This window comes from Arachis stenosperma, chromosome 2 (genome assembly GCF_014773155.1).
Source record: "Arachis stenosperma cultivar V10309 chromosome 2, arast.V10309.gnm1.PFL2, whole genome shotgun sequence".
Taxonomy (NCBI): domain Eukaryota; kingdom Viridiplantae; phylum Streptophyta; class Magnoliopsida; order Fabales; family Fabaceae; genus Arachis; species Arachis stenosperma.
Genome location: NC_080378.1, coordinates 4,974,446 through 5,001,969, shown reverse-complemented (window position 1 = coordinate 5,001,969; position 27,524 = coordinate 4,974,446). Strand labels below are relative to the sequence as shown.

General features: G+C 35.9%; 1 non-coding gene across 1 annotated transcript; it reads right to left on the bottom strand.

Annotated features, from left to right (window-relative positions):
- Positions 1 to 17,797: 17,797 nt before the first annotated feature.
- Positions 17,798 to 17,905, bottom strand: LOC130964661 (small nucleolar RNA R71). Its single transcript, XR_009080746.1, has one exon. It is a non-coding gene; the product is annotated as a small nucleolar RNA R71 (small nucleolar RNA).
- Positions 17,906 to 27,524: the final 9,619 nt, after the last annotated feature.

Genomic DNA, 27,524 nt, shown 5'->3' with positions numbered 1-27,524 from the left:
AAGCTTCTTCATTTTGTATTCGATTCTCATAATCTATCTGAAAATTCCATAGACAATGAAATGAATAATACAACAAAGATTTAGTTTACATAAATGTAATATAAATGTATATAATGTGGACGGAAAAGCTTTTTTTTATTCTATTCTTGTTTATTTTCTCTCTTAAAATAGGTACGCAGTTAAGATAGAAGAATAAAATTTTGAACCTTTTATATATATTTTTGTAGTTTTTATTGGGGGAAGTATGTTTAAAGATCACTTGTGTAGTTCGAATCATGTTTTATGCATATAATTTTTTATTGACTAACGATAAATTTTTAAATAAAATTTCGATTTGTGACGAATTAATCCTTTATCTACTAAATTAGAAAATACCGTAGAAAAAAATCATTTGTGTAGCAGTCCAGTCCAACCTACTTGTTTATGGAAATTATTGCTTTGACATTTGGAGTCTCACAAGTTTTATTTGTGACAGAAGGACAAAAATCATTTAACTCATAAAATTGCACCCACGAAGAAAATAAAAATTTCTCATTTTAATAAAGCATGTTTCGTTCTCTTCTCTAATCGACATGAAAATTTATAATTTGACCGGTAAGATATTTTTTAATAAAGTTTTATTGTTTGTTTAGGTGTCATTAAATTAATAATTTTTTTAATAAAAAAAGATTTTTTTATTTTTAGTGTATTTGACAAATTTTTAATAGTAAAAATAAAAATACTAAAAAAATAAAATTTTTTTGAGAAGTTTTAATTTATATTTTTTTAAAAGATATTTTTAAAAAATATTTTTACATAATAAATTAACAAAAAAGTACTTTATCTTATTTTATCCAAACATAATTAATAAATAAAAAAATATTTTTACATAAAATCACTTTTATTTTTAAAAAAAATCTTTAAAAAAATATTTTTTTTTTAAATGGCGTCCAACAAACTCTTAATGTAATTAGATATATATTTATAAGACTTAAACTCAAGACATTTGATTAAGTTGATACAATGTTACCAGTTGAGGTAATGCGATTCTTCGATTCGATTCCATTGCAAATATATGATAATAATTTCTTAACATTTTGAAAACAAATATTCAAAATTATTATTATTATTATTATTATTATTATTATTATTATTATTATTATTATTATTATTATTGTTATTATATGTAATGGAATTTTCTTTTTTATAAACAAACTTGTATATTAGAATATGCTTACAATACTAATAAACATTTCCCCTTCTCCCATCCATCTTCAACTGAAAATCCCCTGAACTTTCTACAAGAATTCCAATCAAAATAATGATATGATGGAAAAGTTAGAGATAGAGAGAATAAATGCATCATTGAAGAAAGAATATTTTTTCCCTTTATATAATTACAAATAGCCGATATTTCTTTATGAAAATCAATTCAACTATATTTTAACATAATTATTGGGAGTATATATATGTAGGTTTGAGAACATGAAAAATCAATGCCAAATATCATTTTGTCTTTATAATTTTATTTTAAAGTTACCAATATGTTTTTTTATAAGTTACACATATTAGGTAATTATTAATATGTGTAACTTAGAAAAAAAATATTGTGGCAATAATAGTTAATTCAAAATGAGAATAGAAGAATGAAGAGAAAGAATAAGGGGATATACTAGAGTGCACCTATAATTAAAATACACTTATTCTTTATCAAAAGGAATATAGTAGAAAATGATAGAAATGGATCCTCTCTAATTTTTTTAATATTTGAGAGAATAAAGTGTGATCTCTTACCTTTAATTTTATAAGTGGGATAAAAAATAAATAAAAAATAGAAAATAATAAAAAATGATATTAAACACTTGACACCATCCAATTTTTTTCTCACTGAAAAAGATCCACTCTAAAAAATGACTAACCTTAAAAATGAAAAATCCTATATACTACTATATCTAAGTAGCTTATAATATATAACTTATTTGATAACATTATAGCATTTTTGAAAAAGAATATTATTAAAATTTTAGTCTCAAATTCCAGAAATTTCAGTTCTATTTGTTTGTATTTTTTAGAAGTACTAAAATGAAAGAACTAAAATTTTGTAGTTTATAATTGAAATTTTAGTTTCAATCAAACATAATATTAAATGTCAATTCCACTCTCTACAAATAAACTGTATGTTGGAGCTAGCTGGCTCTATAGCTTTATATAAAATTACTATAAGCGTTCTATTGTTCAATTTATGTTCTCCTTTAATTTAATATTAATTATTTATTTCAATAAATTAAAATTCTTGCATTGAACATATTCAAATGCTCATCACATCACATTTTGTCATGTTTTATGTGTGCGTGAAAAATGCATTTGAAATGGGATTATTATAACCAATTAATTATACATGCATTTTCTTAAAATTGTAATTTAATTTATTTGAACATACAGAAGCCTATATATCTAAGGGGCTAGGGCTTGGTTTTAGATAACAAAATATTACAATCAAAATTTAAGTAGTTGGTGGGCTTAATCATATAAAACGACTTTGAAATAAATTATTAATATGTTTATAAAAAACAAACTGAATTAGAAACAAAAATTAAATAAACATTTACCAATTAAGACGAATATTAATGTATTTCGAGAAAAGAAACTCGTACAGCGTTTTTTAGAAAATAATCTGCTATATTAGAGATAATAAATAAATTAATAATTTTAGACCTTGTTTTTTTTTCTCAAAAATAGTAGATTATATTTCATTAATTATTAAAAAATAAAATATAAAGATGTCCAAAAGTAGAACAGTATAATAAAAGATAGAAATTTCTCAAAAACACTACATTGAAGGTATTCATTCAACGGTGTGTGGTAAAAAAACGAAGAATAATCTTAAAGAAAAAAGAATGATAAATCAAATTGAATGCAACTAAGAGCTTGCCTCATGGAGATGACGACCTAAACTAGGAGTTTTTTGGATTTCACGGAGCAACTTGACAGAACTTGCTAGAATGGCAGACGGCATAGAAGTAGAACCTTCAAAAATCAACTGGTTGCGAGCTTTCCAACAGTTCCAGCAAATGATGGCAAGCGATTGAGGATTACGATCAGCATTCTTCAACGGGTTAAGTATCTCTATTGATGCAGTCCACCATGTCCAAAAGTCGTTAGAACTCTGAGGGGGAAGACAATCACGAAGATAACTCTGAGACCATACGTCTTTAATTCTAGAGCAATCGATCAAACAATAAGTGACTGTTTCCGTTGCTTCATGACAGCAGGGGCATATTGGTGATATAGATGGGATGTGGTGATGAATTTGAGCATGCACCGAAAGTCGGCCATGGAGAGCTTTCCAGATAAATAGCTTAATTTTGTGAGACAAGTTCAACTTCCATAAATCAATCCACGGCTTTTTCTGCTGCATATAATTAGGGCAAAGCTCTGGAGGCGGATGATAAAATAAATAGCCAATTCTGTAACCTGAAGCTATATCATATTGCTTGAATTTGTTCAAATCCTATTGCAATTTGTCCCTACTCTGCTGAATTTTAACTGACAAAGTCTTGTCTGCAACGTCTTGGAGAAATAATTCTTGAATTAGATTCTGATTCCAATTCCTATCTTCAGTAATTAGATCTTTAACTCTTGGAACAAACTCAGAAATAGCCTGTCTATTTGGCATGTCAGAAATTATTAAATGATACGGAGGAGGCAGCCAAGGATCCTCAAATGTTCGGATATTCTCACCAGTACCCACAGCCCAATTAAGACCTTTTTCAATAATCTTTCGGCCTTCCAGTATGCTCCTCCATTCCCAAGAAGGCAAGACTCCAATTTCTGCCGTTATAGCATTACCATTGCTAAAGTATTTACCTCTTAGGTTTTTGGATAATAAGGAAGTAGGCTGTGTTACATGTCGCCAAAACTGTTTGCCTAAAAGCGCCAGATTTTGGATTCTGAGATCTTTAAATCCAAAGCCTCATTCTTTTCGTGGGCGAGTCATAGTGTCCCAGCTAATCTAAGCCATCCGCCTTTCAGAACCTTTTTGTCCCCACCAGAACTGAGAAAGTAAAGAGTGAATTTTCGAAATTAAACTATCAGGCAACTTGAAGAAAGACAATGTATAAATAGGAATAGCTTCTCCCACTGCCTTAAGCAATACATGTCTACCACCTGACGAAAGAAGATTGCGCTTCCACCATTGGATTCTTTTCTGAACCTTTTCTTTGATCATACTAAAAGAAGCCTTTTTCGATTTAGAGACTGTAGAAGGCAAAATAAGGTATTTATCCCGAGCCCTAATATGATTAATATTCATAGAGTTAGCCAGTAGTGTACGAGTAGTGGAGGAAGTGTTGTGGCTAAAGAATACATCAGATTTATTAAGATTTACCCTCTGGCCACTGATGCTTTCATAAGAATTCAATAAATGCAGGATATTTGAACATGCTTCAGGATTAGCCTTACAAAATAAGATGGAATCATCAGCAAACAGGAGGTGGTTGACCTTGGGACATCGCCTATGTATCTGAAGACCTTGAATTAGTCTGTTTTGTTCTGCCTTGTGTAGCAAGAAGGAGAGACCTTCTGCACAGAAAAGAAAAAGATAGGGGGATAGAGGATCTCCTTGTCGAATACCTCTATTTGGTTTGAAGAAACCATAAGGTTGTCTTTCCACAATAACAGAATAAGAAACAGTTATCACTAATTCTCGAATCCACATGATCCACCGGGAGTCAAAACCAAACTTCTCCAATATAAACCAAAGAAAGTGTCATTCCACCCTATCATATGCCTTACTCATATCTAATTTTAGCGCCATTTTATTTTCGAGTCCCCTTTTTTTATTTTTCAAGTAATGCATACACTCATGAACAATTAGGATATTATCAGAGATTAATCTGCCTTTAATAAAAGCACTCTACGTATGGCTAATTAGTCTATTCATCATACCCTGAAGCCTATATATAAATACTTTAGAGATAATCTTGTAAAAGATTGAAGATAGGCTTATTGGTCTTACCTGAGTCATATCTTTAGCATCAGAAATCTTGGAAATAAGACAGATTTATGGTTAAAACCCTTCAAGATTCTGCCCCCTGAAAAGAAGCTCTTAACTGCTCGAAACACATCACCACTAAGTATGTTCCAGAAGCTTTGAAAAAATTTTGCTATCATACCATCATCTCCTAGAGCACTTTGAGGATGAATGCTAAAAGTTGCGCGTTTCACTTCCTCCATAGTCACTGGTCTTTGAAGCCTACGGTCCATGTGAGCTATAACCTTAGGTTCAAAATCAGTAAACAGAGGTTCATGGTTCTCATGACAAGTGGAGGAAAAGATGTCCTTAAAATAAGATTCAGCCACAGAAGCAATACCAGCATTTGAAGTAGCCACTTCACCATCACTGCCAGTTAGTTGCCAAATTCTATTCCTTCGGGTTTGATTTCTAAATTTCTGATGGAAGAAAGCTGTATTCTGATCACCATATTTGAGCCATTTGACTCTAGACTTATCTTTCCAATAAGATTCCTCATTTTGTAATGCTTTTTCAAGTTTGTCCTCTATTTCTGAAATGATGTCGCCTCCATGAATTCCTGCTAAACGAAGTTCCTCTAATTCCGACTGTAGTAAATCAATCTCCACCTTCGAATTAGATCTGTGTTCTTGCTGCCATTTGACAATCTTATGCCGACAACGCTTTATTTTTTGAGCTAGGATATACATGGCTGAACCATCAATTTGTTCATGCCAAACCTCTCTCACAATCTGTCTTATTTCATCATTGGAACACCATCTTTCTTGGAATTTGAATCGGTGTTTAGATCTCTCAGTTCTCGGATTAGAGTCTAAGAGAAGAGGGGCGTGATCTGAGCCTGATTCTGATAGTCTAAGAACCGTTGCATTGGGATAGAGTTGCTGCCAATCAACTCCTACCAGGAATCGATCCAGTCTTTCCTGTATCAACTCATCACCCCTCCGTCTATTTGACCAAGTGAATGGTCTTCCGACCATACCAATATTAATTAGGGAATTATCATCAATAAAACTGTTAAAGGTTTCAATAGAAGAAGGAGATTTAGCACACCCACCTTCTTTCTCCAATTGATTAGAAATGGCATTAAAATTCCCCATTAACACAACCTTACCATCGAACTGTTGGGTGACTGAAGTTAATTCAGCAAATTGAGCCATTCTATGTTGATCATTTGAACTGAGATAAACACCTAGAACACCATAGGGATCATTAGAACCAACTATCAGAACTGATGCCGCAATGAAGAATCTACCATGCTGTAAAATCTGAACAGTACAACCATCCCTCCATGTCATTGCCAAACCCCCTGATAATCCATCCGGATCTACAATAAACCATTCCTTGAAACCACAAGATCTTAGTTTTCCTTCAACTTGTCGAGATTGATTTTTTGTTTCACAGATAAAACCAACTTCGACGGAGTAGGATTTGCAAATCCCTTTAAGATTATGGATTGTCAGGGGTCTCCCCAAACCCCGACAATTCCATGAGAGCAGTTTCATATTTCTTTGGAGCCACTTGAAGACTGGTACCCTCCACCGTCATAGCAATTATATGAGGGTTCTGAGCCTCTGATTTGTTGCTCATGGTGTTGAGAAAATCAGAATTGGTATTTGATGGTTTCAGTGGCTAAGAGAAGGGGGGATGTTGAATCTTAGCCCATTTTTCACTTCATAACACTTGCTGGTCTTTGAAACAATTTCTGGAGATTTTTTTATTTTTGTCTCTCCCTAGCCACGAGACTTTTTCTTTTTGTCTCGTCACTTGGGACGAGATATTTTGCGGTTTTATCTCCTGTGCAGCTGAAACAGAAAATGGAGTAGAAGAGAAAGAAAATTACAATCAAATTGGGCTTGCAACAATTTTTCTTTTCCATTCGGCCCAAACAGAAAAAAACCTGCACAGCAAAAATTATTTTAATTAACATATATGAATCAAAATTGAATTAATAATTTTGCTGTTAATAATGTTTGATCATCATCAATTTAAAATAGAGTTTTCCAAACTCATCAATCTCCCCCTTTATGACAAACATTATTAAAAATTAAAATGGAAAGAGATTAGAGTATTGAGTACTCCTTTTGAAGATTAGTATTTCTCCCTATTTCCAATTATCACAAGGCTCCCCTTAATGTATGCTATTTTACCAAAGGAGACTTTATACCTGTAACAATTTTTATCAAGCCTAAGGCAACAATGTTATTCAACATATTCATTATGTGATGTTGAATGGCTTGATTTATGAGAAGAATTGGATGATAATCAAAACTCATTTGTTATCAATAATTTGATTTTCTCCTCAAACTCATACAAAACAATTTAATGCAAACAAAAATTGATGTTTCCTGAAGTTGCTTTTCAAGCTATTTTGAAAATATTTTCTAATTAATAAATCAGAGCAAATTAATCATAGCAAGAAAAATATTTCTAACCAAGCATGATTATCTCAAACCATAGCAACTATCAAACTTCATATATCACAACTTAAAAGAACTGCCAAAAAAAATATTCCTTAATCCAAAACAGCAACATTTTACCAAGAAAACACAAATAGATCAGATGCATCACAAACACAGCAAATATTTTTCCAAGGTAAATCAACTAAATCACAAACATCAATCAGCAGCAATCATGTTTACCAAGATAGAACAAATGCATAATCAATCATATCATCACAACAAGATAAAAAAACAAGGGAGATCATGAATCCTTAAAAGGATTTCATCCTTGTTTTGTTAATTTCAATTTTCCAGCACCATTTCTCTCTCCCTTTTGGCATCAAGGGGCACCTGCAAAAAAATGACATAGAAAACAAAATATCCAATATACCCAAAGTGATAAAAGTGTATCACCAAGTCATAGGTCCAACAGTATCCAACAAATAAAATAGAGTATCAAATTGAGCCTAAACATGCCAATATCAAATAAAAAAAACTGATTAATCATCAGACAGGTGGAATTCAGATTCATCATCCTCCTCTGTACTATCAGCACCCATTTCTTCCTCAAGATTCTGCAGCATCAGGCTCACCCTCTCTTGACATTTTCCCCCATGCCCTTTCATTTTCAAACGCTTATTTTTGGGCAGCCTTGTATGAATCCACCATTAATTTAGACATATTAGAAAACTCAGTAAGGATGTCTCTCATAGATTCGGCTGTCTTGGAGTGCTCAGGCCGACTCTCAAAGTCACTATCTGAAGCTGCATATTTTTTTTCCTTGGTTCCCTTCATAGCTCCACCTCATTTGATCATAGATACCTTATTTTCTACAGCCTTATTTAGGAGATCAATTTTAAAATATTTAAAAATACTTGTTAAAAATATGCCATAAGGCAGATTCACCTTTTTTGTGCTCTTAACTAATTCCCACATGTGTCTGATCATAAGGTAACCAAATGATATAGGAGTAGAGGTAACAAGAGCAAAAAGTATGAGAGAGTCAGAGAAGGTTACTCTGTTATAAGAATCACTTTGATGGGTCAGGATGTGAGTAATGATCCTGTGGAGCAGAGAGTTTGTAGGGCCGAGGGCTTTGTGGGTCGGAGTTGTGCCATCCAAGCCGGATACATTTTCACAAATGTGTTGCAGAACAATCTTGAATGTGACTCCAACCTGGGAGTCCCACTTCTCAGCCATATACGCTTTTGGCCCATCCTCTTTATAGCCTAGGGCCATCCCAATAGTCTCAGTGTTCAGAGTTATGTGAACCATCTTGACATAGGAGTGGATGGTGCCATCGATCAACCGCATGTTTGCATAGAATTCACGTATTAAACCGGGGTAGACCGGTTTCTGAATGTGGAGCAGTAGTGTCCATTGAAGAAGTTCAAACAGATAAGCAATGTTGATCCCTTTGTTGGTGAGTGAGTCGAGATTGACTAAATAGGTGGCGTTTTTCCAAGACCTCCTTATGGAACTCATTGGATGCGCATGAGTTGAACCTGGCCGAATCAAAGTGGGAGTGTGATTTGTTGTACTTGTTTTTGAAATCCAATGACTCTAAGTTTGTTGGTTCCCTGGTGTTATTTAAGGCAAACCCTTCGGTCTTCTGAGTACTACGTCCGGGTGTGGCCTTCTTTGGTGGTGAAGGTGGCGGTGATGGTATAGGTGAATTGTGGGATTCTTCTTCCTCTTCGATTGGTTCCTTCCTTCTTTCAGATTTTCTCCTTCCAGAGGATTTCTGGGCAATTACTTTTTGCCTCATGGATTCGGTTTGCTTGGTAGGAGATGAGGGAGATGATGAAAAGGTGGAATGAATGTGTATGTGAGTGTGAGTTTGAGGTGTGGAAGGTTTTTGAGAGAAGAGTATTCTTTAACTTTTTCTAGGGGCGGTTTTCTTTTTCATGATAAAGAAAATGAAGAAGTGGAAGAGGGAGAGTTGAAGAGAACCGAATTGAGTGAGGGAGAGAGGAGGTTAGGGACGCATTAAATGTGGAGTGGAGAGAGAATTGGAGGGAGTTTAATGACCATTAATGGCCAGTTATTAACCAAGGGAGTTTCTTTTTTATTTGAAATAAACTGAAAAGTGGTTCCCTAGAATCAAGGAATTAGATGAAAGAGAAAGATTTGATTTGACAATAATCACTTCCAATAAGATTTGATGAGACAACAAAAAGAGATTGTGATTTACACAAAGAGAAACTAACAAAACGGTCAGGGTGGGGTCAGAGAAATTTGGTGGGGCCCATAATAATTTATTTCTGCGTAGTTGCCCCCTTGATCACAGCCCTCTCAACACACTTTGATTTTTATCTCCTCCATTCCTATGAGACAAAACTGAGTAGAATCAGAAATTTCACAAGTTATCAATAGAACTTAAATCAATCATTCCCAAGCTTTTCTTAAAGAGCAGAATCTGTCTTCACAGAGGGATTTTGTAAAAATGTCAGCAAGTTGGTCTTCAGATTTTACAAATTGAATATCAATAGTACCCTTTTGCACATGTTCTCCAATGAAATGATATTTAATTTCAATGTGCTTGGTTCTTGAGTGCAGAACAGAATTTTTTGAAATGTTTATAGCACTCATATTATCACAAAATAAGGGTATACTATTGATCTTTAATTTGTAATCTTCCAACTGCGTTTTTAACCAAATTAATTTAGAACAACATGCAGATGCAGAAATATATTCAGCTTCAGCTGTGGATAGGGCCACGTTTGCTTGTTTTTTGCTTGACCACATGTTGAGTGATCTCCCAAGGAAGCAACACATGCCGGATCTATCCCCCGCATAATCTGCATCACAAAACCCTACTGCACAAAAATCACCTGATTTTGGATACCACAAGCCATAATCACTAGTTCCCTTAATGTATCTAATGATGCGCTTAATGGCTGAAAGATGGGATTCTTTTGGGTGAGATTGAAACCTTGAGCATACAGCCACACTTTGAACAATATCCGGTCTAGAGGAGGTTAGATACATGAGTGAACCAATCATTCCTTTATACCTTGTTTCATCCACATCTTTCCCATTATCATCCTTTTCAAGTTTAGTGTTAGGATGCATTGGTGTTTCCATACGTTTAGAATTTTCTAGGTCAAATTTCTTGATTAGTTCTAGTGCATACTTTCCTTGGTGAATAAATGTACCACTAGGAGTTTGTTTAATTTGGAGGCCAAGAAAGAAAGTTAGCTCTCCCATTAAACTCATCTCAAACTCACTAGTCATGAGTTTTCGAAACTCTTCACACAAGGACTCATTGGCCGATCCAAACACAATGTCATCCACATAAACTTGAACTAGGAGAATATCATCATTAGATTCTTTAATAAACAAAGTAGTGTCGGTGGTACCCCTTTGAAATTGATTTTCTAACAAGAAGGCACTAAGCCTTTCATACCAAGCTCTTGGAGCTTGTCTAAGCCCATAAAGAGCCTTTGAGAGTTTAAAAACATGGTTTGAAAATTCTTTATCTTCAAAGCTGGGGATTGTACCACAAACACTTATCTATCAATAAAGCCTTTAAGAAAAGCTTATTTTACATCAATTTGAAACATTTTAAAACCCTTATGGGCAACATATGCAAGAAGCAACCTAATTGCTTCCATTCTAGCTACCGGAGCAAAAGACTCATCGAAATCTATACCCTCTTCTTGATCGTAACCTTGGGCCACTAATCTAGTCTTGTTACGAACAACTTGTCCATCCTCACCAAGTTTATTTTTAAAAACTCACTTAGTACCCGTTACCTTCTTACCATCTGGATGAAGTACTAGTGTCCAAACCTCATTCTTGTCGAATTGAGCAAGCTCTTCTTGCATGGCTTTGACCCATGACAGATCTTTAAGAGCTTGTTTCACATTGTTGGGCTCCATTTGTGACAAGAGTGCAAAATTTCTTGGTTCAGATTGTCTTTTGGTTGAGGATCTTGTTGTCACACCTTGAGAGGGATCACCAATGATAAAGTCATGAGGATAACCTCTCATGGACTTCCATTCTCTAGGCTTCCGGAGTGGTGTTGAGCTTTAATGAGCTTCTGTGGGTCTCACTGTTTCAATTTCTCTTGCTGGCTCAGGAGACAAAACAAAAATATTAGGGCTGTCAAATGGGCTAGCCCGGCCCATTTAGGCCCAACCCATTAAGCCCATGGGTTAAACGGGCTGGCCCATTTAAGCCCGCTTTATTCGCGGGCCAAAATTTTTTAACCCGGACCATTTATAGTCAGCCCGATGGGTTAAACGGGCCAGCCCGTTTATCATTTTATTTTATTTTTTGAAAAATATTTTGACAAAAAATACCACTTTTAGGTCAAAAACCATTAAAAAATTTTTTTTTTAGTTGATGGGTCAGATTTTTGGGTCGGATCGGGAAAAATATTAGCTAAAAGTGTTACTTTTTTTTAAAAAAATAAAAAAAAAAATTAAACGAGCCACCCGTTTAGCCCGCGGGCTAGCCCGTTTAACCCGTCATTTTTTTCGGGTTAATCGGGCTCAGCCCGTTTAACCCGAAATTTAAACGGGCTTAATTTTAGGGGCAAAGCCCGCCCATTTAAACGGGTAAACGGGCTGGCCCGATGGGTTTAGCCCATTTTGACGGCCCTAGAAAATATCTCCTCTAATCTGACGAGACAAAATTGGACTGGTAGATTCTTTACTTTGAGCAGACTTGGGGTTTCTTCACTGGTTTTTTTATTGACAACATCCTCACAATCTGCATCATCTTCAATCACAGCACTGGGAATTGAGATAGAGTCACAAAAAGAGACATGTATGGATTCCTCTGTGGTCCTATGTTCTTTGAGATAAATCCTATAAGCCTTGCTAGTGGTGGAATATCCAACAAATATTCCCTCATATGATTTTGGATCAAATTTACCAATATTTTCTTTATTGTTAAGCACAAAACATTTGCATCCAAAAACATGAATGTACTTAAGATTTGGAGGGGTTCCTTTCCATAACTCATAAGGAGTTTTCTTTAACCCTTTTCTAATAATGGTCCTATTCAAAATGTAACATGCTGTATTTACAGCTTCAGCCCATAGGAATTTTGGAACCTCATTTTCACATAACATAGCCCTAGTCATCTCTTGAAGGCTTCTATTCCTTCTTTCAACAACCCCATTTTGTTGAGGTGATCTAGGACATGAAAAATTATGAGCAATTCCAAAGTCATCACAGAATTTTCAAAGTCTTTGTTTTCAAATTCTTTTTCTTGATCACTTCTCAAATGGGCCACTTTTAAATCTTTCTCATTTTGAATTTTCTTGCAAAGGGTTGAGAAAGCATGAAAAGCATCATTTTTATGAGCAAGAAAAAGTACCCAACCAAATCTAGAGTAATCATCTACCACCACAAGACCATAGTGTTTTTCTCCTAAATTTTGAGTTCTTGTTGGACCAAAAAGATCAATGTGTAACATCTCTAATGGCCTTTTGGTTGAGATTCCATCTTTTGGTTTAAAAGAGAATTTTACTTGTTTGCCCAATTGGCAAGCATCACAAGTAAGATCCTTGTCAAATTTGATATTTGGAATTCCTCTAACCAAATTTTTCTTGACTAGCTTAGAAATTTGGTACATGCTAGCATGACCCAATTTTCTATGCCATAGCCTTTTTTCAGATTCAAGAGAAGTAAAACATGTTACATTTTATTCTTTCAAGTCCTCAAGAGTCAAACCATACACATTGTTGCGTCTTTTAGCCTCAAATAAAATATCCCCAATTTTTTCACAAACAACCAAACATACAAACTTTCTAAAAACAAATTCAAATCCTAGATCACACAATTGCCTTACACTAAGTAAATTATGTTTCAAACCATTTATAAGAAGAACATCATTTATACAAGATGAAAAGCTTTTACCAACTTTTTCAACGGCCACTATCTTTCGTTTTCCATCATCACCGAAAGTGACAAGTCCTCCATCATACTCATCAACCTTTATGAAGAAGGTTGTCTTTCCGGTCATGTGCCTAGAACATCCACTGTCCATGTATCACATATTCTCCTTCCGTTTGGATGCTAGGCACACCTACAAAACAAGATCAAGTGACATTAGGTATCCAAATCTTCTTGGATCCTTTCATGTTAAACCATCTCTTATGTCCTAGTCCATTATAATCAACAACAACTTTGTAAACTTTATCACCAATCATCCTTTCACCAAAAAAATATTGAATGGTGAAGTGTCCATTTCGGTTGCATAGTCTACAAAACCTTGGAGTTGCTGTTTTGTTAAAGTAGATTGGGTTTTGAAACCTTGTGTCATTAGAAGATGAAGCTACATTTTTAGAGAAAGGTTTCTCAACAGTTTTGAAATTTTTGTAAAATTTCAAGCCAGCTTTATCAAAAAGTGGTTTTTGACTAGCCAAAATTTGATTTAAGTTTTCAAAACTTTGTGTGAACTTGGCTAAGTCATTTTCAAGGTTTTTGACCCTTTTCAGCAACTCTTCATTCTTTTTAAAACAGTTTACATATGCAACAACAGAATGGTCACTTTCACAGCTTCTAAGTTGGGCTTTTAACTGCTTATTTTCTTCAATAAGTTCACAAGCAGTTTCGGCCTCCTGATGAGCGGATAATTTATACGCTTTTTGGCATTGTTTTTAGTATGTTTTTAGTATGATCTAGTTAGTTTTTAGTATATTTTTATTAGTTTTTAGTTAAAATTCACTTTTCTAGACTTTACTATGAGTTTGTGTGTTTTTCTGTGATTTCAGGTATTTTCTGGCTGAAATTGAGGGACCTAAGCAAAAATCTGATCCAGAGACTGAAAAGGACTGCAGATGCTGTTGGATTCTGACCTCCCTGCACTCGAAGTGGATTTTCTGGAGCTACAGAAGCCCAATTGGCGCGCTCTTAACGGCGTTGGAAAGTAGACATCCTGGGCTTTCCAGCAATATATGATAGTTCATACTTTGCCCAAGATTTGATGGCCCAAACCGGCGTTCAAAGTCACCCTCAGAATTCCCAGCGTTAAACGCCGGAACTGGCACCTAAATGGGAGTTAAACGCCCAAACTGGCATAAAAGCTGGCGTTTAACTCCAAGAAGAGTCTCTACACGAAAATGCTTCATTGCTCAGCCCAAGCACACACCAAGTGGGCCCGGAAGTGGATTTTTATGTCATTTACTCATCTCTGTACATCCTAGGCTACTAGTTTTCTATATATAGGACCTTTTACTATTGTATTTTTCATCTTTTGATCACTTTAGATCTCTAGATCATCTTTGGACATCTAGTTCTTAGATCAGATCTTGGTTCTTCTGGTTCCCTCTCTGGGGCCGAAACCAATGATCACTCTTGTTCTTATGTATTTTCAACGGTGGAGTTTCTACACACCATAGATTAAGGTGTGGAGCTCTGCTGTACCTCGAGTATTAATGCAATTACTATTGTTCTTCTATTCAATTCCGCTTGTTCTTTGTCCAAGATATCACTTGTTCTTCACTTGATGAATGTGATGATCCGTGACACTCATCATCATTCTCACTCATGAACAAAGTGACTGACAACCACTCTTGTTCTACAAGCATACGAGGCTCTAGTGTTTATCTCTTGGATTCTTTAACCGGAATCTTCGTGGTATAGGCGAGAACTGATGGCGGCATTCAAGAGAATCCGGAAGGTCTAACCTTGTCTGTGGTATTCTGAGTAGGATTCAATGATTGAATGACTGTGACGTGCTTCAAACTCCTAGCAGGCGGGGCGTTAGTGACAGACGCAAAAGAATCGATGGATTTTATTCCGGCCTGACCGAGAACCGACAGCTGATTACCCATGCTGTGACAGAGCATAGGCAACGTTTTCACTGAGAGGATGGGAGGTAGCCACTGACAACGGTGAAACCCTACATGAGCTTGCCATGGAAAGGAGTAAGAAGGATTGGATGAAGACAGTAGGAAAGCAGAGAGACGGAAGGGAAGGCATCTTCATACGCTTATCTGAAGCTCTCACCAATGATATACATAAGTATCTCTATCTTTATCTTTATGCTTTATTCATCATCTATACCCATTTGAGTCTGCCTAACTGAGATTTACAAGGTGACCATAGCTTGCTTCATACCAACAATCTCCGTGGGATCGACCCTTACTCACGTAAGGTATTACTTGGACGACCCAGTGCACTTGCTGGTTAGTTGTGCAAAGTTGTGTAGTGAATCACAATTTCGCGCACCAAGTTTTTGGCACCGTTGCCGGGGATTGTTCGAGTTTTGAGCAAGCTTTTGGTCCGGTGACATCAGTGCCAAAATCCGGCAACAGCACCAAGTTTTTGGCGCCGTTGCCGGGGATTGTTTGTGTATGGACAACTGACGGTTCATCTTGTTGCTTAGATTAGGTATTATTTTTCTTCAGAGTTCTTAATAATAAATTCTAGTGTTTCAAGGTGATGTTCTTATCATCACCAAAGCTGATTGATCATCATCAATTTAGCTCTTGAATGCAATGTCCTGCTGAAGCTTAGCTAGCTATGTCTAATTCCTTTAGACTAAAGCTTTAGACTAACATTGCATGATTCCTGGAATTCTCATTAAGAATTTTGATACCTTTATTTTCTTCTTCCACTTAATTTTCGAAAAATCCAAAAAAATTACAAAATCATAAAAACAAAAAAAAATATTTCTTGTTTAAGTCTAGTGTCTCATTTTAAGTTTGGTGTCAATTGCATGTTTCTGTTCTTCTTGCATTTTTCAAATTTATGCATGTGTCTTCATTTATCTTCAAGTTGTTCTTGATGATTTCCTTGTTTTGATCTTTGAATTCTATTAACTTGAGTGTTTTGTTATTTCTTATGTGCATTCTCATTTTGTTAGTGTCAATAGTATACAAACTGCTAAGTTTGGTGTCTTGCATGCATTGTTATTTGATTTTAGTTGCATTTTGATTATTCCTCATTATTAAAAATCCAAAAATATTTTTAATTTGTGTCTTTTCAAGTCAATAATACAGAGAATTAAAGATTCAGAACATACTACAGAGGAATTATACAGAAAAAGCTGGGCATTCAAAAATGCCCAGTGAAGAAGACAGACTGGCGTTAAAGGGTAGAGTTTTGGGCGTTAAAGGCCAGAATGTGCACCATTCTGGGCGTTTAACGCCAGGATGGCACAAGGGGGAGGATTTTGTTTTCAAAATCAATTTTAAGTTTTCAAAGTTTTTCAAAATCAAATCTTTTTCAAATCAAATCTTTTCAATCAAATGTTTTCAAAATCAATTTCTTTCCTTTTTCAAAGATACTTACTAACAATTAATGATTTGATTGAACATTTTAAGTATGTTGCCTTTTCTGTTGAGAAAGGTTTAATGTTTGAATCATATATTTTCTTGTTAGGCAAGTCATTAATTTTTAAAATCAAATCTTTTTAAAATTGTTTTCAAAATCATATCTTTTCAATCATATCTTTTTTTAAAACCATAACTTTTCAATCATATCTCTTTAATCACATCTTTTTCAAAATAGTTTTCAAATCATATCTTGTTGATTTCTAATTTCAAAATCTTTTTCAAAAATCACTTTACTTCTTTCCCACTTTTGTTTTCGAAAATCAATTAGTGTTTTTCAAAATGTTTTCAAAATCTTTTACTTAATTTTCGAAAATTACTTCCCTTCTTCTCACATCCTTCTATTTATGGACTAACACTATTCCTTAATGCAAAATTCGAACTCTATCTTCTTTGATAAGTTCGAATTTTCTACCTCTGTCTTCCATTTTTCTTTTCTTCTGACACCTCAAGGAATCTCTATACTGTGACATAGAGGATTCCATACTTTCTTGTTCTCTTCTCTTTCATATGAGCAGGAACAAAGACAAAGGCATTCTTGTTGAAGCTGACCCTGAACCTGAAAGGACCTTGAAGCGAAAGCTAAGAGAAGCTAAGGCACAACTCTCTGTAGAGGACCTAACCGAATTCTTCAAAGGAGAAGAAGATATGGCAGCCGAAAACAACAACAATGCCAACAATGCAAGGAAGGTGCTGGGTGGCTTTACTGCACCTACTCCCGACTTCTATGGGAGAAGCATCTCTATCCCTGCCATTGGAGCAAACAACTTTGAGCTTAAGCCTCAATTAGTTTCTCTAATGCAACAGAATTGCAAGTTCCATGGACTTCCATTGGAAGATCCTCATCAGTTTTTAGCTGAGTTCTTGCAAATCTGTGACACAGTCAAGACTAATGGGGTTAACCCTGAGGTCTACAGACTGATGCTATTCCCTTTTGCTGTAAGAGACAGAGCTAGAATATGGTTGGACTCTCAACCTAAAGAAAGCCTGGACTCTTGGGAAAAGCTAGTCAATGCCTTCTTGGCAAAGTTCTTTCCACCTCAAAAATTGAGTAAGCTTAGAGTGGAAGTCCAAACCTTCAGACAGAAGGATGGAGAATCCCTCTGTGAAGCTTGGAAAAGATACAAACAATTAATCAGAAAATGTCCTTCAGACATGCTTTCTGAATGGAGCATCATAGGTATTTTCTATGATGGTCTTTCTGAACTATCCAAGATGTCTTTGGATAGCTCTGCTGGAGGATCTCTTCATCTGAAGAAGACGTCTACAGAGGCTCAAGAGCTAATTGAAATGGTTGCAAATAACCAATTCATGTACACTTCTGAAAGGAATCCTGTGAACAATGGGACAAGTCAGAAGAAAGGAGTTCTTGAGATTGATGCTCTGAATGCCATTTTAGCTCAGAACAAGATATTGACTCAACAAGTCAATTTGATTTCTCAAAGTCTGTCTGGAATGCAAAATGCACCAAGCAGTACTAAAGATGCTTCATCTAAAGAAGAAGCTTATGATCCTGAGAACCCTTTAATGGAAGAGGTGAATTACCTAGGAGAACCCTATGGAAACACCTATAATTCTTCATGGAGAAATCACCCAAATTTCTCATGGAAGAATCAAGAGAGACCTCAACAAGGTTTCAACAACAATAATGGTGGAAGAAACAGGTTTAGCAATGGCAAGCCTTTTCCATCATCTTCTCAGCAACAGACAGAGAATTCTAAGCAGAACCCCTCTGACTTAGCAACCATGGTCTCTGATCTAATCAAAACCACTCAAAGTTTCATGACTAAAACAAGATCCTCCATTAGGAATTTGGAGGCACAAGTGGGACAGCTGAGCAAGAAAGTTACTGAACTCCCTCCTAGTACTCTCCCAAGTAATACAGAAGAAAATCCAAAAGGAGAGTGCAAGGCCATCAACATGGCCGAATTTGGAGAGGAAGGAGAGGAAGTGAACGCCACTGAGGAAGACCTCAATGGGCGTGCACTGACCTCCACTGAGTTCCCCAATGAGGAACCATGGGAATCTGAGGCTCAAAATGAGACCATAGAGATTCCATTGGACTTACTTCTGCCATTCATGAGCTCTGATGAGTATTCTTCCTCTGAAGAGGATGAGTATGTCACTGAAGAGCAAGTTGCTAAATACCTTGGAGCAATCATGAAGCTAAATGACAAGCTATTTGGAAATGAGACTTGGGAGGATGAACCCCCTTTGCTCACCAAAGAACTGGATGACTTGTCTAGGCAGAAATTACCTCAAAAGAGACAAGATCCTGGGAAGTTTTCAATACCTTGTACCATAGGCACCATGACTTTCAAGAAGGCTCTGTGTGACTTAGGGTCAAGTGTAAACCTCATGCCTCTCTCTGTAATGGAGAAGCTAGGGATCTTTGAGGTGCAAACTGCAAGAATCTCATTAGAAATGGCAGACAACTCAAGAAAACAAGCTCATGGACTTGTAGAGAATGTTTTGGTAAAAGTTGAAGACCATTACATCCCTACTGATTTCATAGTCCTAGAGACTGGAAAGTGCATGGATGAATCCATCATCCTTGGCAGACCCTTCCTAGCCACAGCAAAGGCTGTGATTGATGTTGATAGAGGTGAACTGATCATTCAAGTGAATGAAGAATCCTTTGTGTTTAAGGCTCAAGGATATCCCTCTATCACCATGGAGAAGAAGCATGAAGAGCTTCTCTCAAATCAGAGTCAAACAGAGCCCCCACAGTCAAACTCTAAGTTTGGTGTTGGGAGGCCACAACCAAACTCTAAGTTTGGTGTTGAACCCCCACATTCAAACTCTAAGTTTGGTGTTGGGAGGTTCCAACATTGCTCTGAGTATCTGTAAGGCTCCATGAGAGCCCTCTGTCAAGCTACTGACATTAAAGAAGCGCTTGTTGGGAGGCAACCCGATGTTATATTTTATCTATTTTCTTTTGTTATTTTTTGTTATTTTGTAGGTTGATGATCATAAGAAGACACAAAATCAATTGAAAAAACAAAAACAGAATGAAAAACAGGAAGAAAAACAGCACACCCTGGAGGAAGGCCTTGCTGGCGTTTAAACGCCAGTAAGAGTAGCAGTTGGGCGTTTAACGCCCAGTCTGGCACCATTCTGGGCGTTTAACGCCAGAAAGGGGCACCAGACTGGCGTTAAACGCCAGGAAAGGGCAAGAACCTGGCGTTAAACGCCAGGAATGGGCATCAGCCCGGCGTTTAACGCCAGAAATGGCTCAAAACGTGATTTTGAATGCCATTTGGTGCAGGGATGACTTTTCCTTGACACCTCAGGATCTGTGGACCCCACAGGATCCCCACCTACCCCACCACCCTCTCTCTTCTTCTTCACCCATTCACCAATCACTTCAAACCACTTCTTTCCCTACCCCTCTCTTCACCTACCTCACCATTCATAATCAAACCACTTCTTCCCCCCTTTTTGGCCGAACCATAAGCCACCTCCATCTCCTTCTTCTACTCTCTTCTTTCTTCTTTTGCTCGAGGACGAGCAAACCTTTTAAGTTTGGTGTGGTAAAAGCATTGCTTTTTGTTTTTCCATAACCATTTATGGCATCCAAGGCCGGAGAAACCTCTAGAAAGAGGAAAGGGAAGGCAAAAGCTTCCACCTCCGAGTCATGGGAGATGGAGAGATTCATCTCAAGGGATGCACTTTCCTCCACAAGACTATTGGGAGCAAATTAAACACCTCCCTAGGAGAGTTGAGTTCCAACATGGGACAACTAAGGGTGGAGCACCAAGAACACTCCATTCTCCTCCATGAAATTAGAGAAGATCAAAGAATCATGAGAGAGGAGCAACAAAGACAAGGAAGAGACATTGAGGAGCTCAAGCACTCCATAAGACCTTCAAGAGGAAGAACAAGCCGCCATCACTAAGGTGGACCCGTTCTTTAATCTCCTTGTTCTTTGCTTTTCTGTTTTTCGAAAATTATGCTTTATGTTTATCCATGTTTGTGTCTTATGATCATTAGTGTCTTAGTGTCTATGCCTTAAAGCTATGAATATGAATCCATCACCTTTCTTAAATGAAAACTGTTTTTATTACAAAAGAACAAGAAGTACAGGATTTCGAATTCATCTTTAAAACTAGCTTAATTAGTTTGATGTGGTGACAATACTTTTTGTTTTCTGAATGTATGCTTGAACAGTGCATATGTCTTTTGAATTTGTTGTTCATGAATGTTAAAATTGTTGGCTCTTGAAAGAATGATGAAAAAGGAGACATGTTACTGAGGATCTGAAAAATCATAAAAATGATTCTTGAAGCAAGAAAAAGCAGTGAATACAAAAAAAAACGAAAAAAAAGGGAGAAAAAGAAAAAGAAAGAAAAAGAAAGAAAAAGAAAAAAATAAAGTTGTGATCCAAGGCAAAAAGAGTGTGCTTAAGAACCCTGGACACCTCTAATTGGGGACTCTAGCAAAGCTGAGTCACAATCTGAAAAGGTTCACCCAATTATGTGTCTGTGGCATGTATGTATCCGGTGGTAATACTGGAAGACAGAGTGCTTTGGGCCACGGCCAAGACTCAATAAGTAGCTGTGTTCAAGAATCATCATACTTAATTAGGAGAATCAATAACACTATCTGGATTCTGAGTTCCTAAAGAAGCCAATCATTCTGAATTTCAAAGGATAGAGTGAGATGCCAAAACTGTTCGGAGGCAAAAAGCTACTAGTCCCGCTCATCTAATTTGGAGCTAAGTTTCATTGATAATTTGGAGTCTATAGTATATTCTCTTCTTTTTATCTTATTTGATTTTCAGTTGCTTGAGGACAAGCAACAATTTAAGTTTGGTGTTGTGATGAGCGGATAATTTATACGCTTTTTGGCATTGTTTTTAGTATGTTTTTAGTATGATCTAGTTAGTTTTTAGTATATTTTTATTAGTTTTTAGTTAAAATTCACTTTTCTGGACTTTACTATGAGTTTGTGTGTTTTTCTGTGATTTCAGGTATTTTCTGGCTGAAATTGAGGGACCTAAGCAAAAATCTGATCCAGAGACTGAAAAGGACTGCAGATGCTGTTGGATTCTGACCTCCCTGCACTCAAAGTGGATTTTCTGGAGCTACAGAAGCCCAATTGGCGCGCTCTCAACGGCGTTGGAAAGTAGACATCCTGGGCTTTCCATCAATATATGATAGTCCATACTTTGCCCAAAATTTGATGGCCCAAACCGGCGTTCAAAGTCACCCTCAGAATTCCCAGCGTTAAACGCCGGAACTGGCACCTAAATGGGAGTTAAACGCCCAAACTGGCATAAAAGCTGGCGTTTAACTCCAAGAAGAGTCTCTACACGAAAATGCTTCATTGCTCAGCCCAAGCACACACCAAGTGGGCCCGGAAGTGGATTTTTATGTCATTTACTCATCTCTGTACACCCTAGGCTACTAGTTTTCTATATATAGGACCTTTTACTATTGTATTTTTCATCTTTTGATCACTTTAGATCTCTAGATCATCTTTGGACATCTAGTTCTTAGATCAGATCTTGGTTCTTCTGGTTCCCTCTCTAGGGCCGAAACCAATGATCACTCTTGTTCTTATGTATTTTCAACGGTGGAGTTTCTACACACCATAGATTAAGGTGTGGAGCTCTGCTGTACCTCGAGTATTAATGCAATTACTATTGTTCTTCTATTCAATTCCGCTTGTTCTTTGTCCAAGATATCACTTGTTCTTCACTTGATGAATGTGATGATCCGTGACACTCATCATCATTCTCACTCATGAACAAAGTGACTGACAACCACTCTTGTTCTACAAGCATACGAGGCTCTAGTGTTTATCTCTTGGATTCTTTAACCGGAATCTTCGTGGTATAGGCGAGAACTGATGGCGGCATTCAAGAGAATCCGGAAGGTCTAACCTTGTCTGTGGTATTCTGAGTAGGATTCAATGATTGAATGACTGTGACGTGCTTCAAACTCCTAGCAGGCGGGGCGTTAGTGACAGACGCAAAAGAATCGATGGATTTTATTCCGGCCTGACCGAGAACCGACAGCTGATTACCCATGCTGTGACAGAGCATAGGCAACGTTTTCACTGAGAGGATGGGAGGTAGCCACTGACAACGGTGAAACCCTACATGAGCTTGCCATGGAAATGAGTAAGAAGGATTGGATGAAGACAGTAGGAAAGCAGAGAGACGGAAGGGAAGGCATCTTCATACGCTTATCTGAAGCTCTCACCAATGATATACATAAGTATCTCTATCTTTATCTTTATGCTTTATTCATCATCTATACCCATTTGAGTCTGCCTGACTGAGATTTACAAGGTGACCATAGCTTGCTTCATACCAACAATCTCCGTGGGATCGACCCTTACTCACGTAAGGTATTACTTGGACGACCCAGTGCACTTGCTGGTTAGTTGTGCAAAGTTGTGTAGTGAATCACAATTTCGCGCACCACCTCCCTTAGTTTTTCTTTGAGAAAACTGTTTTCAGCTTTAAGGATGGTGATTTGTTGTTCAAGATCTTGGTTATCAAGCAAAAAACATCTTATTTTTTCAGAAAGGTGGTCTATCATAAGATGAAGATCTTCAGTGTTTGGATTATGAAAGACTACCTGTTCAATGTTATCTGCCATGAGACATGGTTGTGACTTGGTCTCAGACTCTTCATCACTATCTGAGTCATTTTCCAAGTCCTCTCATGATGCCATTAGCCCCTTTTTCTTTTCTCTTTTTGGCTTCTCTTCTTTCTTCAACTTAGGACAATCTGACTTAAAATGTCCGGTTTCTTTACAGTTGTAGCATGTAACCTTGCTGAGATCTTTTCTTTGTTTCCTAAAGCTGCTTCCTTTGCCTCTCTCCTTGGACTTCATCATTTTCCTGAATTTCTTGGCAAATAACACAAACTCATTTTCAGAAGAATTATCACTGGATTCATCATCCAGGGGGTTAGTCATAGATATAAAAGCAATTTCTTTCTTTTTTGAATCTTTTTTCAAATAAGTATTTTCAAAAGCAAGTAAGTTTCCTCTCAAATCATCATATGTCATGGAATCTAAACTACTGCTCTCAGAAATGATTAAAACTTTTGTTTCTCATTCTTTTGTAAGACATCTTAGAACTCTCCTCACAAGCACAGAATCAGAATGCGTTATTCCCATAGCATCCAAGCCAACAATGATGATGTTGAAACGTTCAAACATTTCATTAATAGATTATCCTTCCTTCATTGCAAACATTTCATACTCTCTGTTCAACATATCTATCCGGGTCTTCTTCACTATTGTGGTTCCTTCATGGGTGATTTAAAGTTTGTCCCAGATTTTCTTTGCTGTTGTGCATCGTGATATCCGTCGGTATTCCTCGAAACTGATAGCACAGTTGAGTAAGTTGACAGCCTTGGCATTGAGTTTCACCTTCTTTCTGTCTTCTTCGGTCCATCTTGCTTCGAGTTTGAGAGAGACTACTCCTTCAGCACTTGTGGTGGTTGGGAATTGAGAACCTTCCAGGATAATCTTCTATAGTCTGTAATCCATTGCTTGCACAAAGATCTTCATTCTCTCCTTCTAATAGGTATAGTTTTTTTCATTGAAAAGAGAAGGTCTGTTGCTTGACTGTCCTTCTGTAAGGTTGTAGGACACCAGTTTTGAGCCACTGCTTTCTACCATCTGGATCTTTTCTCCAAGCTTCAAAGCTTGATCTCTTTGAGATCAAGCTCTGATACCAATTGATGGTTTCAGTGGCTAAGAGAAAGGGAGTTGAATCTTAGCCCCCTTTTCACTTCAAAACACTTGCTGGTCTTTGAAACAATTTCTGAAGATTTTTTATTTTTGTCTCGTCCCTAGCCACGAGACTTTTTCTTTTTGTCTCGTCACTTGGCACGAGATATTTTGCGATTTTATCTTTTGTGCAATAGAAACAGAAAATTGAATAGAAGAGAAAGAAAATTACAATCAAATTGGGCTTGCAACAATTTTTCTTTTCCGTTCGGCCCAAACAGAAATAAAACCTGCACAGCAAAAATTATTTTAATTAACATATATGAATCAAAATTGAATTAATAATTTTGTTGTTAATAATGTTTGATCATCATCAATTTAAAATAGAGTTTTCCAAACTCATCAGTATTTAATGATTCCAAAGAGAAATAAGATATATAGAATGAGTGAATTAGAAAACGAAATGAATTAAAAGAGGAATGAATTGGGAGAGAAAACGAAAATTAGGGAGCTAAGTGGAAAAGAAATTAAGAAAAGAAAGTAGAAGAAGATGGAAAAGAGTTTGACGAAGAAAAGACAAAAAAAAAGTATAACCATGGAGGCGGCGCAGTGAAACCTTAGCAGAACGTCGGGCGCTAGATGAAGAGTACATACTCCCACTAAAAATTCTAAGCTTAACTGTTAATTTTAGATCTTATTTTTATAATTTTATAAAAAGAAAAAAGTGATTAATCTAACGAGTAGGTTATTTTTTTAATTCAAACCGTTGTTATAAAATATAACAAATAAAAAGTTAAATTTATTTAGTTAAATTTATTAGTAAAGAATGTTTAAAAATGAGTTGTAAATTAATTAGCAGTAACTAGTTAAAACTTAGAAGAAGAAATATTACCGCTTCTTATGGAGAAAAAATGTTGGACCAATTTTATGATGATTTATCGTCCTAAAATACCAAATCAATAATGAAAATATTTCACAAGGGAATGATGTGCCATTGGACCTTTTTTCACGTATAGTGCCAAAATTATATTCCAAATATTCGATGCATGAACCCTTGTTTTATTCTTTTTAGCAGTTAACATCATGACCAAGCATCAATTTTAATTATTAGTAATAATAGTATTGACATAGCCTTCCATACTATAATTATGTTTTCAACCGTACGGAAATAGAGGAAATAATTAAATTAATTCCTAAAATTATATTCACATTTTAATCTAATTTTTAAATTTTTTATTTATTTAATATAATTTTTTAATTTAGCATTTATTATGACTTTTAATTTTGTTTCGATACATAATTATTAACAGTGAACTGAGATGGATTTATGATTACCATGCTAAATTTTTTAATAAATATTTGATACGACAATTAAAATTTTTTTATTTTAATTTTTTTAACAAAATCTTTAAAATTTTAATTCTAATTTCACTTAAGGATTTTAAAGATTTTTTTATTAATAAATTGAGATAAAAAATTTGAATTATTACATTAAATAGTCGATAAGATTTAAGTATAACAATTCTCAGTCTATCTCAATGTATCATTAATAATTCTGTGACAAAAACAACAATATAGACTAATATGAATCACGAATGCTATATTAAGAACCAAATTTAGTAAATAAAAATTTTGGAAACTAGATTAAGACGCGAAAATAATTTCAAGAACTAATTTGAGTATTAACTTTATAGATATATCTAAATAATTAAGCGCATGAATGTTGTGAAATTTAAGTTTTTTATTTTTCTTTGGTTAATGATAAGTGTTGTTAGAATAAAGAAATTTGATAAGAAGCCAAAAAAATTTCATGATTCTTTAGTAGAAAATGTATAAATAATTACAATATATGACATTCAACTAACATATATTTTAAGTGTCAACAAGATTTTAGGCATGGTTTGAATATTTTGGTTTTATTTATATGAATTTGGGTGTCATGCTTTTTTCCTTCGAGCTTCATAGTTTATTTATCAAAAATAAGAAACAAATATTAAAATTTAGAAAAAAAATGATGGCATTTTGTATAGCTAGCGTTGGGCAGATAATGCAAATAAGAAAATGTACTAAACATTGAACTATAGTTTCTTTTTGTTACAATATATCATGTTGTCCAACATAACACAGCTATGAATACAATAATACATGTACTTTACTTCACCAACACAATGATCGAAGTGTTGAATTTTTATTTTTTATTTTTGGTTTAGCTAACTGCTCTAAATATACATGATAAATTTATTATTAATAAAAAATTTAATATTTAATAGATATAAAATAAATACAGTAAAAATTTAATTTTTTTATATTTTTAATAAAAACTGTTTTAAACTCTTAATAATTAATATATATTTTTAGGAGACAAAATAGATTTTTTTATGTTGCCAAGCATTTATAGCTAATTACATTGTAATCGGACATTAATTTGGGTATGCCAGAATCCATCATAATTGATGAGGAATGGATACTGACATAAACACGAGACACGTTAATACGTGAATTTTAATATTTTATAAGTCATGGGAACATGTATACTATACGGTTAGTCGTGTACCAGACGGTTCGTGTAGTGGTTGGAGTTGGTGGAGTGTGCCTGGTTCTGTGATGATGCTGGAGGTGGTCCAACCGAGCAGTCGAGGTCTCGTTGTGGAGAGATGGGGAGTGTCACCTGCAAAGACACTCCGACGCTCTAGTCAGTCAGTGCGCAGGCGAAAAGTGGGTAGGTGGTATCTGTGACGTACCTTGGGGGAGGGGTAGGACCCTCCCCATTTATACCGTGTCAGGCGTGGGCCCCCCAAGGGTAGAGCCCATTATGATGGAAGCTTCCTACCACAGCTGTCCAGGACGCGTGTCCGGGTTGACAGCTGGATGCTTTCTACCCGACCGTTCGGGTGGGGTGGTTACCGGGTCGGTTCGACCCGTGACCCCTTTTGGGCCGGGCTGTAACAGTGCCCCCAACGCGCCGGCAATAACCGTGAGGGTTGGTGGTGTGCTATCTCTTCTTTCAGACATTGTCGTCAGGTCGGCCGTCTGTGGAGAGAACGTGCCTCTCGCGCGCGTGTCCGTTCGTTACTGAGGTGACTTTT